This window comes from Arvicola amphibius, chromosome X, assembly GCF_903992535.2.
Source record: "Arvicola amphibius chromosome X, mArvAmp1.2, whole genome shotgun sequence".
NCBI lineage: Eukaryota > Metazoa > Chordata > Mammalia > Rodentia > Cricetidae > Arvicola > Arvicola amphibius.
Genome location: NC_052065.1, coordinates 88,160,733 through 88,175,737, shown reverse-complemented (window position 1 = coordinate 88,175,737; position 15,005 = coordinate 88,160,733). Strand labels below are relative to the sequence as shown.

General features: G+C 43.8%; 1 protein-coding gene across 17 annotated transcripts in view; it reads left to right on the top strand.

The window, feature by feature from the left end:
* The first annotated feature begins 1,006 nt into the window (after positions 1–1,006).
* The window catches only part of LOC119804729 (TAF5-like RNA polymerase II p300/CBP-associated factor-associated factor 65 kDa subunit 5L), a 33,255-nt gene continuing 19,256 nt past the window's right edge, over positions 1,007–15,005 (top strand). For 9 of the 17 annotated variants that reach the window (XR_005283841.1, XR_005283839.1, XR_005283838.1 and 6 more), the window contains exons 1-6: positions 1,492–1,656; positions 4,952–5,058; positions 5,796–6,027; positions 6,572–6,730; positions 8,628–8,744; positions 10,702–10,891. The gene's annotated coding sequence lies outside the window, so the exon portion shown is untranslated. The other 8 variants (XM_038316341.1, XM_038316344.1, XM_038316342.1 and 5 more) reach the window with 8 other exon arrangements.

The following is a 15,005-nucleotide window of genomic DNA, read 5'->3' as shown; positions in this document are numbered from 1 at the left end:
TATTCTTAAGGCAAAAAAAAAATCATTGTACCTTGAACCCTCACCGTCAGGCAGACACTGGACACAAGTGCACAGGTTGGTAGTGTGATCATGACATTCTTATAGGCAGGGGAGCTCTTCTATGTGTTTGATTGGAAGTGTTACCTTAGCCGCTAACATCCTTATATCCAACAAGTCTGGAATGTTTGAGTTGGGGTTTCACCCCAGCTGCTGGCATCCAAATGTCCTGGGAGTCTGAAATGCATCCCAGGGCCCCTCCTCTGGGAGTTGCCTCAGTCCCAACTCCACCTCCGAGAAAGCGGCCAAAAGGTGACCCCTCCCCAGAGAGACGCAAGACCACGCCCACAGGGTATTTAAACTATCCCCCCCCCCCCGCCCCAACCAAACACGTGGTCTTTCCAGTCTTCCTTTCCCAGCTCCGTGGTTTGTCCAGTCTTTCTGCCAGGAGCGCTGGCTTCCATTAAACCTGGGCTTTTTTTCTATGATATCTGTTAGAAAAAAAAAAAAAAACCCTGGCTTTTTCTAATTCGGTTTGATTTGGTCTTATTTGGATTATTGCATCGGCTGAGAGGCTTAAAGGGGTGTAAAAACTTTTCATCTCCAGAAGCTTAAATGGGTCACGATGAACTATCACATAAAATGAATTTCAAGTTCATAGTGATTGGTAACCTTGTGAATCAACCTCCAGCAAATGAGAAAGGGGAGGGACAGTGGAAACTCTACATTGGTCTCCCCTCCCTCCCGCCATCTCTCTTCAAGCCCTTTCAGGCATTGTAGTAATACCAATCAAACCGAATTAAAGGTGAAAAGTCCAGACTTAATGAGTACGATCTCCCGGGTGAATTCTCGGCCATCAGAGAGAAGGGGAAAAGAGACCAATAAACCACATGGCCGGTCTCTAGGGGGACAGTTTAAATGTCCTGTAGGTGTGGTCTTGAGCATCTCTGGGGGAGGAGCTGCCAAAGGGCGGGTTTTCTCATGCCTGAAAGGGCTTGAAGAGAGATGGCGGGAGGGAGGAGAGACCAATGTAGAGTTTCCACCTGAACACCAGTCATTTTACATGCTTTGGCATAAAAGATGCTCGGCTGTAACAATGAGCTAGCCCGCCAACGCCTAGCAACTCTCAGGGCTGGAGGTTGGAGCGGGCTGCGGATGCTGGCAGAACGCTAAGTGGGACCCTGTCCTAGGAGACACCGGAAGGATGCCGCGAGCTTCTCAAGGGCTGCGACTTTAGCTAAGGCTTTTGGAACCCGGTCCGGTGTGGCTACTGAGGCTGCCGCTATTTCCTGGAGGTCGCAGGTCTGGGCCAATCGGCCTCAGGGGAGAGGGGGGAAAAGGCGGGATGTCGCGGTTCGTCTTTCTGAGTCAAGGCTAGAAACGTACAGCCACAGGAGGTTCAAAGAGGCGGGAACTGAAGTGGGGTGGGAATAAGAGACTGAACGAACGCACGGCGACTGTTGATGACGCCACACCGGGGGGTGTATCGCCGTTTCCGGTGTGCTGATCTTGGTGTTTGTTTTTTGTTTTATTTAGGTTGTTGGCGGTCCGCGAGCAGCCGTCTGCAAGGATGGACACTGAAAGATAAAGCGGAGAAAAGATCTCGGAAGAAAGTGTTGCTGGCCGGTACTCATTGGTTTCAAATTCATTCGGCCTTAGGTGGGATGGTTGTTTTTTGGTACAAATTATTGACTGCTGCTCCTGGTGCATTCTGTGGCTTCCCTGTAGGCTGTGTGCCGGGAGGAAATTAGGTTTTATTTTCGCCGCACTTTACATTCTGAAGTTGTCATTTATTTTTGAATTGGAGCAATCACAGCACAGAGTTAGGAACCTGGAGACTGCCCTGGGGGAAGGATTGACAGAATGCTTTCTTTGATTGGACCGCGTTCACATCTTTTGGGCAGCAAATAAAGCAAAACTTTGTTCCAGACATTTTACCCCCTAGGGCCTTTTAGCTCCCTGTGCAGCTGTTTGTCAGAAGTGGGGAGTGGAGGAGATCAAGTAATACTTAAGGCCCAAAGTGGTTTATTGCTGGCGAGAGAATTTGATGCTATACTTAAGAGCAGGACCCCTCTGGGAAAATCAGTCTTAACTGAGGTCAAAGTCTACCCTTGCACTTGGATCTGTCTGTAATCTGTTGAGGACATAGCAACACTCCTAGCGTCTGAAATTCTTCTGTGCTAGTTGTTTGTTTAATAAGCCAATCAGTTGACAGCATGAAACCCTGACTCATCAAAATCTGAAGCAAACTTTTAGTGAGTCTGAACGGCCCAACCTTCTGCTTTGTTAACGAGAGACTAGAGTGTAGTAGGTAATCCAAGTTACTAATTCTTAAATTTGTCTGTGCATCGTCTTTATCTGAGGGACTTGTTAAGACACAGACGAATGGGCTTCACTAATAGAATTCTTCCATCAGTTTTTGTGGGATGTTTTCCAGATTTTAGATTTCTAACCATTTCCAGGAAAAAGCATTCACCGTTGGCCCACCCTTGGAAAACTGTTGAGCTGCTATTCCTGTGTCTCTCATGTGTATCAGCATAACTATGGATGTGGCCCAACACATTTCTAGGCCACAACTTTATGTTCTAATGCCAAACATTTGAACACATCCTGGAACAGAGCTCACATGTAAACATGAAAGAGTTACTGGAGGGCTTCAGTGCAAGTTACCAAGTAGTGTTCCCGCTGACCTGGCTCAGAATGCTCTCTCTTAGTAGCAAGAAAAATATTGTTTATTTTGTTAAAACTGAGGAAAGACCTGTCTGTCTCTCTGCCTTGCCCTTGGCAGTGTTATAGAAAAAAAAATGAAGCAAATATTAGGAAATATGTGACTATAGTTTGAGCTATGGAATCGGGTTAAAAGAACTGGGAACTAGTTCTTCCTCCACATACCAGGGCCTTTAGGTTGGTCCATTCCTACTGCCAAATGGTATTATGGGGACTCATACCACTTGGGAACTCTAGGAAGCCTAAAACACTCCCAAATGGAGTTTGTTTACATGTCACCTAGAACAATTTGTGTGTATATGCATGCATACTGATGCCTGTGTGTGCCAGTGCTCCACCTTGTGTACCATCTGTTAAGTAAAAAATAAGAAAAAGGGCAACTCCACCGGCACAAGAAATCCAATTAGGCCAAATCAAACCAAATCCAAATGCCCATCGTTTTATTAAGAATGGCCGAGCGCATAGGCAGGGAGACATAACAGCAGGGAGCCCATGCAGACGCGAAAACCATGTGTTTCTCCTCCAGGGAGGGGTCAGGACCTGGCATGCTGGGATTTGGAGTCCAGACCAAAGCAACTCCCAGGTCAGGGAAGCTGGGATGGATGCCAGGGGTTGGGGGCTATGCTCCCAACTCAGCCCCATCCACCATTTTTTTGAGACAGGTTCATGTTGCACTGTCACTCAAAAAGATCTGCCTGCCTCTGCTTACTGAGTCCTGGAACTAAAAGTGTGCACCACCACACTCAGGTTCAGCTGTTTTTTTGACATAGGGTCCAGGGGTTTGTTTATCTCTGCCTAATAGTGGTAGGGCCACTGAAATGTCCGACGCGAGTGAGAAGAAGACACAAGATGCAAACAAACCCACTTAGGAGTTTAATAGAAGAGAGGGGTGCTCACAGGCCTGAGGAAACGTTGGGGGCGGGGAGAGGGCAAAGATGGCAGTCCAGCTTTTAAAGACCGCCTAGCACATACGCACAGGGGGAAGACGTGACTATATCAGACGCTGATGACACAGATGGCGGGCGACCCACGCATGCACGCAAGGGCTTTAGTTGAGTCACACGTGGAGGTAAGCACGCATGTGCGCATGTGGGTCACGAGGGCCCTTTTGTTAGAAAAATTGGGGGGGGGGTTCGAGGATTAAAGTCTCTCATGACTGCTTCACGCTGACTTTGTGGGTGTCAAGGAGTTGGGATGTTTGACTACATCCTGGGGTGGCTGATCACGGCTGTATTTTCCAGGCTCTGAGGAACTGGGTTGGCTGGTAGTTTGGACCTCGCAAGATGCTGGAAAGACAAAAATTATGTTTGGGAGGGAAAAAAATTAGATCCTAATGATTAATAGAGGAGAGTCCCAAGATGGAAGATAGAGGGGGAGGGGGTTTAGGGTTTCCCCATACCAGGAATGATAAGAAAATAATTAAATGATACTTATCGGGTGAGTCTGGTCTGTTTAGCTGTAGCGGCTCTCCAGGAGAAGAGCAGGATCCTTATATTCTGCGGGGAGACCATCCCCCACAGCCCCCCACCTTCAGGCAGCCTGGCTGCCCTAGTCAGGATAGCTGCCGTCCAGGGCTGAGCTGTCCCCTGGTGGCTTGAGCCTCCGGAGCTGTCCTATTGCAGCTCTAGGTAGCCTGGCTTCCCGAGAAGTCAGGAGGATATCTTTGCAGCTCCAGAGCTGGAACACTCATTCCCCTACAATGAGGGCCTGAGTTCATTCCCTAAAACACCTAAAAATGCAGTGTGTGTGTGGTGGCTGTTAATATGTTTAAAATTTATTTCTTTTTTTGTTTTTTCTTTTTTCTTTTTTTTTTGGTTTTTCGAGACAGGGTTTCCCTGTAGTTTCTAGAGCCTGTCCTGGAGCTAGCTCTTGTAGACCAGGCTGGCCTCAAACTCACAGAAATCTGCCTGTTTCTGCCTCCCTAGTGCTGGGATTCAAGGTGTGTGCTACCAGCATCTGGCACCCTATTTTCTTGTACATTGAAAAGTTGTATATGCATATTATTTGTATGTAAATGGAATGATGAAATCAAAATAACTGACTTATCTGGCACCTAAAATAGTGGTTTTTCTGATGTGAACATTTGAAATGGTTCCTTAGTGATTTGGAAACATATAGCTCCCTGGTATTAATAGTAGTAGTCCCCATCAATTGCCATAATCTAAAAAAAATCCCTCCCATCTAATTGAAAATTCAACTCACAAATTCATCTAATTCTTCTTCCCAGGGCAATTCATGTATCCCTCTTAGGATCCTACTTGTTACCTAGCTTCTCTGGAGCTGTGGATTGTAACCTGGTTATCCTTTGCTTAACATCTAGTATTTCATTTATGAGTGAGTACAGTGGGACCAGGATCTATCCCTGGTTCATGAACTAGAGCTTGTTGGAGCCCATTCCCTATGGTGGGCCGCTGTGTTCAACCTAGATATTGGAGGGAAGGGCTTGGTCCTTCCTTCAAGTTATGCACCAGACTTTGTTGACTCCTGGTGGGAGGCCTTACTTACCCCTTGGGAGGAATGGATAGAAGATGGGCTCAGGGGTAGGTGGGAGGAGGGGCAAGAAGAGGGTGGGACAGTAAACTGTGGTTGGAATGTGAAATGAAATTAAAAAAAACCTGTGTGCTAGTTACCTCGTTCTTTTTGTCTTTTTTGTTATTTTTCTCTCCCCTCCCCCCCCACCAACCCTGGAGCTGAGGACTGAACCCAGGGCCTTGCACTTGCTAGGCAAGTGCTCTACCACTGAGCTAAATATTCTAAGAAAATTGGGAGCCTGGGGTGGGAAGGTGGGCCAAGGGAGAGCGGAAGGAGAGGGAGAGTGGTGGAGGGGAAGGGGGAGGAGAAAATGAAAGAATGGGGTGGTCGAGATGGGGCAAGGACAGAGAGGGAGAGCAAGAAAGGAGATATCTTGATTGAGGGAGCTATTATGGGACTAGTGAGAATCCTGGTGCTACGGAAATACCCAGGAATCCACAAGGATGACCCCAGCTAAGACACTAAGTAGTAGTGGAGAGGGTGCCCGAACTGTCCTTCCCCTGCAATCAGATTGGTGATTACTTTAATTTTCATTGTAGAGCCTTCATCTAGCAACTGATGGAAACAGATACAGAGATCCACAGTCACTGGCTGAGTGTTGAAGGTGCCATGTTAGCCAAGTTCCAGTTGAAGAGAAGGAGGAGCGATAATATGAGCAAAGGTGTCAAGACCATGATGGGGACATCCACAGGACAGCTCACCTCACCTGTCGGACTCTGGACTGACAGCAGGGGAACCAGAATAGAACCAAACTAGGCCCTTTGAACGTGGGTGAGAGTTGTATGACTGGGGTGGTCTGCGGGGCCACTGGCAGTAGGATCAGGATTTATCTCTACTGCTTGTTCTGGCTTTTTGGGATACTATTCTCTTTGGAGGGATACCTTGCTCAGCCTAGATATAATGGGTGAGGGTTTTGCTCCTGCCTCAAAGTGATGTGATAGACATTGTTGACTTCCTATGGGAAGCCTTACCCGCTCTGAGAAGTGGATGGGGAAGGTAGGAGGAGCAGGAGGAGGGAAGGGAGTGGGAACTGGGATTGGTATGTAAAATGAGAAAAGGTTGTTTTTTTTTAAAAAATAAGTAATTAGGGCCGGGCAGTGGTGGTGCATGCCTTTAATCCCAGCACTCGGGAGGCAGAGGCAGGCGGACCTCTGTGAGTTCGAGGCCATCCTGGTCTACAAGAGCTAGTCCCAGGACAGGCTCCAAAGCTACACAGAAACCTTATCTCAAAAAAGTAATTAAAAAACACATTAAAATAGAAGAAAAAAGAAAATTCAACTCACTTTACTATTTCTCCATTCTCTATACTCTCCAGGTTCATAGTTCAACTCTGCTTCCATGAATCTGATTGAGATTTCTACAGCCTGTGAGAAGGTAGAGAATTGGGCCTGGGCAGGTCTGGCTGTTGTCACGCCATACATATTCCATCTATGCTGTTGCAAATGAAAGAATTCACTTTCTTGGGTGTGGCAGGGTAAGTGCGTTGGCGGGGGCATGTTTTAATGTAGGCACATGTACACTGCCGGCTTTTGGATGGTGGCTTCCTCCAATTGAAACTTTCTGTCCAGGAGGGATGAAGAAGTCTTGTGAGCAGACAAATGTCTGGGAGAACAGAGAATTGGAATATTTTTGAGGGCCTCACTAGCAGTATAAGAAGGAGTAAACAGCTGCTGGGTTTGGAGACCAGGAAACCCAGCTTCAGAGAGAAGAGATTCTCAGACTGTCAAGCAACCCTCTGTGAACATCGCTCCTGATGAGAAGGGCTTTTGTGATGTGGCTGCTTTTGAGTTAGCCCTGCTCGTTGTAAAGTGAGCCCTCCCCCATGCTCCTGTTAGTAACTCCAGTGAAAAGTCACTGCTTCAGCAAGTCAGACTTTGGTACAGTTGTTACTTTAGTCTGTTGCAGGTTCCCTTTCTGAGGTCAGTAGATGTGTGTCTTGTTGGTTGTCTCCCCAGCAAACGTCTGGCTGGAGGGTAATTTTCCACATTCTTCAGGCCATACATACAATTTTATTCTTTAGCTAGGGTCTCTCTTTGGCCTCTCATGTAGGCGTGAGGCCTAGGGATCTGCCTGTCTCTATTTCCCTAGCCCTGTGCCAACATTTTAAAAATAGATTTATTTGTTTTATTTTATGTGTATGAATATTCTGCTCACTTGTATATCTGTGCACTGTGTGCATGCCTAGAGATCAGGAAGGAGGGTTTCAGTCCCCTGAAACTGGAGTTATGGACAGTTGTGAGCCACCATACAGGTGCTGAACAAGTGCTCTTTACTGCTGAACCATCTCTCCAGCCCCATGGGCAGCATTGTGTGTGTGTGTGTGTGTGTGTGTGTGTGTGTCCACTCTAGAGTTAGTGGGACCTAGGAGAATAGATCAATAAATGAAGCAGACTAAAGTCTCATACAGTAGCCAGCTTTATTCAAACAAAGCATCAGACAATTTATACACTGAGGGTAAGAAGAATCACATGGGTAAAGTTCCCACGAGATCAAGCTTTATACAATCACAAGAACGAGCCACACGTGGCAAAAACATGTTTTCCCACAGCAGCATATCAAGAATAGTTTAAACATTTAGTTGAATAACAGCAGCCAGCAAGAATAATCTGAAGTAAATGGACTCCTATCTGTCAACCTGGGAGGAGCATGAAAACACATTCCAGGAACAATTCCATGTTTTGAAGGAACTCGGGTCACAAGGCTCTTGTTTTCTTGGAGTGTTCTCATAAATACTCAGAATTCCCCCCATACTCCTGGACTGTGTTCAGGCTGTACGTGTGTGTGTGTGTGTGTGTGTGTGTGTGTGTGTGAACTTGTATGTGGGTGTACACACATTCACATATATATGTACCATATGGTAGTAAGAGATTGATTTTGGGTATCTTCAATGTCATATTTTTTGACACAGAATCACACACTGAATGAGGAGTCATGATTCACTTAGTCTGGCTGGTCATCACCTGCTGGGGCTTCCATTTCCCTGCCTTCCCAGGGGTAGGATTACAAGTTACCCCTCCAGGAGGTTTTTTATGTGAATTTGGGAGGTTGAAATCAGATCATAATGCTTAGGGGATAAGCACTTTACAGACGGAGACTTCTCCATAGTCCCCTGACCCAGTATTTTGTACTTGGGTTCTGAGGATGGCATTAAGGTCCTTGTTCTTGCATGGCAAGTATTTTATAGATTTTTATCACTTCATCAACTGAGCTATCACCCAGTCTCAGAATTTACTTCTTTTTGAAGGCTATCAAGTGTTCAATTGTGCATATATATGCAATTTTTAATCAACCCTTCAGTTGACAAATGCTTAATTTTGCCATTTTGATAATGCTTAATTCATTCAGTATTGGCATGTATCTCTTCCTTCCAGTTACCAATTTCTTATCATTTTCATATGAAAAATTTCTGGCTGGCGACATAACTCAGTGGTAGCACTCCTCCTGCTGATATGTGCCTGGATCTGTATTCTATTCATCAGATCCATAATGTAAGTAGAATTAACATGTATATAATGTTGAAATCTTTTCCTTTTTGAGTTTTCAAATGACATAATTAGTAAGGTAAGTACTAATTTCCCCTCTAATCTGCATTGAGTTACCTAGCCCATAAATTCTCCGCATTTACCTGTGCCCTTGTGTAGTCGTACTTTCTAGTTGGAACCGCCAGCTCGCAAATAATGATCGGAGACTTCTTATTAATTATGAAAGCTCAGGCTTAGCTCAGGCTTGTTCCTAACTAGTTCTTATAACTTAAATTAACCCATATTTTTAAGTCTACTTTCTGACACATGGTCAGTTGTCTAATCTCCCTACTGCCCATCCTGCTTCCTCTGTGTCTGGCTGATGACTCAACCTTTCTTCTCCCCAGAGTTCTCTCTCCACCCATACCTTCTGCCTAGCTATTGGCCATCCAGCTTTTTATTACACCAATCACAGAAATGCATGTTCACACAGTGTACAAATATCCCACGACATTTTTGATTTTTTTTTCTCTCTCAAGCTATTCAGCTGCCACATCTTTGGCTATTCAGAGGAATTTTGATTTGATAGAACTCCATATATTAGTGTTTTCATTCATTCCTTTTGGAATAAGGTCAAAAACTCATTACAAAGACCAGTGGTCTATAATTTTTTGATTGTTTATATCTAGAAATTTTACATCACAGGTCTCATATGGGACTATAAGAAAGTATATTTGTTCATGTTGTTCATTGTTGTATGTACTGTTGTATGTATTATACTACTAGTGTGGTTTTCCTAAATTAAATTAAGAAAAGGTGTTTTTCTGCCATTATAGATTTTTTTAAGGTTTATTTACTATGTATACAGTGTTCTGCCTGCATATATGCCTGCATGCCAGAAGAGGGCACCATATCTCATTATAGATGGTTGTGAGCCACCATGTGGTTACTCTCTAAAGGAGCAGGTTCCCAGGGGCTGCTAAAAGATGACCAGTTCAGTGAGGAGTGATTATGTGCAAAATTTAAAATAGAATAAATGAGAAAAGCCAGGGAGTCACCAAACAATAAAACCAGAGCAATTCCAAAGGGCTGTTGGGGCATATGCCTGTTACTTCAGCCCTAGGATACCTGTTTTGAGTTCAGCCCTAGGCTACAGCGTGAATTCCAAGGTTGCAAGAGCCCCATAGGCTACAGCGTGAATTCCAGGGTTTGAGAACCCCACAGGCTAGAGTGTGAATTCCAGGGTTGTTAGAGCCCCACAGGCTACAGCATGATTTCCAGGGTTGTTAGTGCTCCACAGGCTACAGTGTGGTTTCCAGGGTTGTTAGAGCTATACAAGCTACAGCGTGAATTCCAGGGTTGTTAGACCTCCATAGGCTACAGCGTGAATTCCAGGGTTGCGAGAGTCCCACAGTGAGCTGCTCTGTAGCACATATTCTCCCAGTTCACATGCTTGCTTAGTGACATATTGGCCACTCAGTCAGTTCCAGAATCTGTTTGTGCTCATTAGGTATACACTGAAAATCTGGTAGTAACCCAAACCTTGAGGATCAAACTGGCTGGAGATTAGAGTAGGCTGGGATCCAGGTAGTGCACCTCCTGGCACTTCCTGCTTTTGGAAGCATGCAGAGTCCTCACTAAAGCAGATACAGATAGAAAAATTATGAGCGTTCCCTGGCCAGCCAGTTTAGCCTAATTGACAAACTCCTGACCAATGAAAGATTCTGTTTCAAAGAATTTGGACAGCCTTCTAGAGGATAGCACTGGGGTTCACTTGTGTCCTCAGACACTGGTAAACCTGTTCACCCCCGTGCACATGAACACCACCTACCCCCAGGCATGAAATTACAGCACCTACTTCTGATGGATCACAAGGGCGTATTACCCAAGCTCCAGAGGATCGAATACACACACACTCTTAAAAAAAAAAACCCAAAAAGTCCTGTTAAAATGTTTTCTTGTTTATTTTTATGTCTTTGGGTAGTTTGCCTGCATACCAACTTGTACACAGTGCCCTTTGGAGCCAGAAGAAGGTGCCTGATACATGGGAGCCTGAATTACAGGATGTGTGAGCAACCAGAAGTAGTGTTGGGAATGAAATCCGTGTCCTCTGGAAGAGCAGCCAGTGCTCTTAACTACTGAGCCATCTCTTCAGCCTCACCATTTTTTAAAAAGTAAGTTTTTGAGTATTATCCTGGGTATGGTGACTAATGAGTTTAGGATCACACTAAGAGATGTTATCAGTGGGTGATGGTGGCGCACGCCTTTAATCCCAGCACTTGGGAGCAGAGGCAGGCGGATCTCCATGAGTTTGAGGCTAGCCTGGTCTACAAGAGCTAGTTCCAGGACTGCCAGAGGTGTTACACAGAGAAACCCTGTCTCAAAAGCAAACAAACAAACAAAAAGAGATGTTGTTATCTAAACCAGCCTGACCTAAGTGAACGTTAATGTCTAACCAAAGCCCCTGACTGTAATGCTTTGGTTTTAGTCAGAATGCTTGATAAGTATTGGATCCCCAGTTATTGGGTTCTTCCGCTGAAGTAATGAGCCAAATCAAAGTGAATTAATAAATCTGGATTTAATAAACAGCAAAGCAAAGCAGAGCACTCCCTGGTGACTCTCAGGAAGGCAGGAGAAGATAGATAGAAGACAGATCTATGGGCGAGGTCTTAAATAACCTGTGGACCGTCATAAGCAGTTCCAGGGGAGGAGCTGCAGATAACAGGCTTTCTCAGGGGCGGGGTTTGGAATGGGAGGAGTGGGACTGGGTGGAGCTTTCCAACAATGCTCTGCTTCATTAACAGAATTTGAAAATTACTTATTAGTGTGTATATGTGTGCATGTGCACACACACAAGAGTGCATACTTGTGTACATGAATGAATATTCATGATTCGTTTGTTGCCACATGTAGTAGACAGAAGGCACCTTTGTGGGCTCAGTTCTACCTTTAAAAGTTACTTGAGCCTGGAAAAATTGCTCAGCAGTTAAGAGTACTTACTGTTCTTGCGGAGGACCTGAATGGTGGCTCATAACCATCTGTAATTCCAGTTCCAGAGAATCTGATGCTCTATTCTGGCATCTGTGGGCACTGGGAATGCAAGTGGTTACAAACATACATTCAAATTTAATGTGTGTGGGCATTTTGTCTGCATGTATATTTGTACACTGTGTGAATGCCTGAGAAGCCAGAAGAGGACATTAGATCCCCTGGGATTGGAACTAGAACTGTTTGTGAGTCACTGTGTGGATACTTGGAATACCTGGGTCATCTCCAAGAGCAGCCAGTACACAGAATCTCTTGGCCATTTCTCTAGCTCTCTTCTTTTTGTAGATATCGGACTAGGTTATTTTGCAGGACGTTAATGGAAATCTTTTTTAAAATGAAAACTGAGTTTATTTAGAGTTGTATCCAAAATTGGGGAGCAAAAATTTCTCAGTATTTCTTGGCCTTGCCAATATCACTGTTACAACTCATAGAAGAGATTATATACATCTGCATATTTAGTTGTAGGCTAGGAGGGTGGGAGACACAAAATACGAACTTCTAGCAACCTGGGATGTCACCCTTTTTCCATAGGACTTCTGCTCAGGTAAAGGCAGGCAGTTCCTTGATTATGACATAGAAATAATTTCATAACAAGCCAAAGTGAAACAAAGTTAGTGAGCTTATTTAGTAAGTGTATAGATAGGAAATCATGGGGGGAAAGACAGTATATAATCTTGAGACATGTGTATGGTCTTCTCAAGAGAAAAGGCCATTATGGGTCTTTAAAATGTCTGTCTTTGTTTGTTTGTTCTTGCTATTTATATGCCTTTACTCCTTAGCAAATGAGCCCAACATAAAGCCTTCACAGTAGGATACACAATAAATGTCATTTTGAACCCTTTGAAAATAGTTACCCCTTTCCACCACCATGTGGGTACTAGGGATTGAACTCAGGACCTCTCGAAAATCAGCAAGTGCTTTTAACCATTGACTCATCTCTCCAGCCTCTTCTTTACCTTTTCATGTCCCCATAATTTTCCATGGCTTTTTATCCTGCCTCAGACCCAAGTTACCAAACAGGTCTTCCTCCTGGTGCCAAGCAGGAAGATTCTTGCCATGGATCATTTCACTGACAAGTCTGGCATTTCTTGGGGCTCCTTCCTAAAGGACATCTCTGGATTGCTAGGCATATTGCCAGTGTGTAGTGAGAGCGGCAGACTGCTTCTTGCCACCCGGCTAGCTTTACCCAAAATAATTACACAGAAACTGTATTCATTTAAACACTGCCTGGCCCATTAGTTCTCATATCTTGCTTTAACCCATATTTAGTAATCTGTGTGGCACCACGAGGTGGTGTCTTACAGGGAAGGATCTTAGCCTGCGTCCATCTCGGAGAGGAGAGCTATGGCGTCTGCCTGAGGCGTCTGCCTGACTCTTCCTTTCTCCCACAATTCTGTTCTGTCTACTCCGCCTACCTAATTTTCTGTCCTATTAAAGGGCCAAGGCAGTTTCTTTATTAACCAATGAAAGTAACACATAGATAGATGACCCTCCTCCATCACCAGTGGTCAGATCTGTGTGAATTTAGCTCAGAGACAAAGATGAATTTTGTTGCACACTACATAAAAAACTTTTCATTTACTTTTATTTGTATCTTCATGAATGTTAACAAGTATGTTAATGAGGTTCAATGTGAAGTTATTACATGTATACAATGTGGAATTGTCAATGTATGCAGTGAGATTCATCCCAGATACCTGGTTATGCTAATAAAAACTATTTCATGGTGAGCTTTAATGAAGCATATTAAGGAGCTTATGAAGTTGGGATAGTAAGTAGCACACACTGCAAATTTAATGTGGGCATTAAGGGAGTGGTATATACATAAGACATGGTTCTGAGCATCTCACAAGGGAGAGATATACTAATTTTTTATTAGCATATATTAATTATACAAAACAGTGATTTTTATACATAATACACAACCTATTTTGATATTACCACCATTACCCTCTCCTGTCTCCTTCCTCTTTCCCTTAGACTCTTATCACTAGATATACATATGGTTTTTTGTGTCTTTTAAACTGCTTAGAGGATATAATTTATAGTGGGTTAAAGGTTTAAGCAACATTTAAAAGTTAGGATTAAAATTAAATAGAAATATGAATTGGTTTTCTTATTTTACTTAATTTCCTTTTCTATTTTTTTTAAAAAAATTATTTTTTAATTATGTATACAGAGGGGACCAGATCTTATTACAGATGGTTGTGAGCCACCATGTGGTTGCTGGGAATTGAACTCAGGACCTCTAGAATAATAGCCAGTGCTCTTAACCTCTGAGCCATCTCTCTAGCCCTTAATCTTCTTTTCTAAATATAACTGTTAAGGTGTTTTATCAGTTGCATTGCTCAGGATTCACATTGACAAGGACTAATATAATAAAATTCAAGATCACACACATTAAGCTTTGCATAAACAGTTCATTTGTTGTTTTTGCTAACCTTGCTTGAGATGTCTTTGGGAGAGGAGGCATTGTTTTTGCAGGCAACTTGAATTTCCTCAGTTGTGCTGAAGTTTCTTACTCTTAGATTCTGGGGGTGAGGTTCTTCTTCCCTGGTTAGATATCTCCATACTTTTCTCTGTGGTTTTAAACTTGTCTCAGAATGATTCAGTCAAATTAATATAACCATTGCCTGACACATTTAGCTCATCTGATATGAACATTAGAAATATACTCATAGTAATTGTCAAAGTCCAATGCCCTCTTATTCCCATAGTGACCATGCTGATGAGAGACCTCAAAAATTAGTCCCCTCGGGCTGCAGAGATAGCTCAGAGAGAGCTGGTTGTTCTTGCAGAGGACTCAGGTTCAATTCCCAGCACCCACAAGGCAGCTCACAACTGTCTGTAATTCAAGTCCCAGGGAATCTAATGCCTTCTTCTGGCCTTTGCAGGTGCCAGGTGCACATGGGGTGCACATGGGGTGCACAGATGTACAGGCAGTCAAATACCCATACACAAAATTTTAAATGAAAATGATTTACAAAAACCATTCCTCCTATCTAATTGAAACTTCCATTTATGACCACCATCTCTCTACTCAGCCCATCTTCCAGTTCCCAATCACCACCACTTTATTTTCTGTCTGTGACTGCGATGGATTTAGATTACACAAAGGTGAGAACACACAGTATCTGCATTTCTCTAAAAGCCAGGCTGGTTTCACCTCCCAAAGGAGGCATATATAAATGTTGTACCTTGTGTCAACTCCTTTTACTTTTGAAACAGAGTCCCACTATG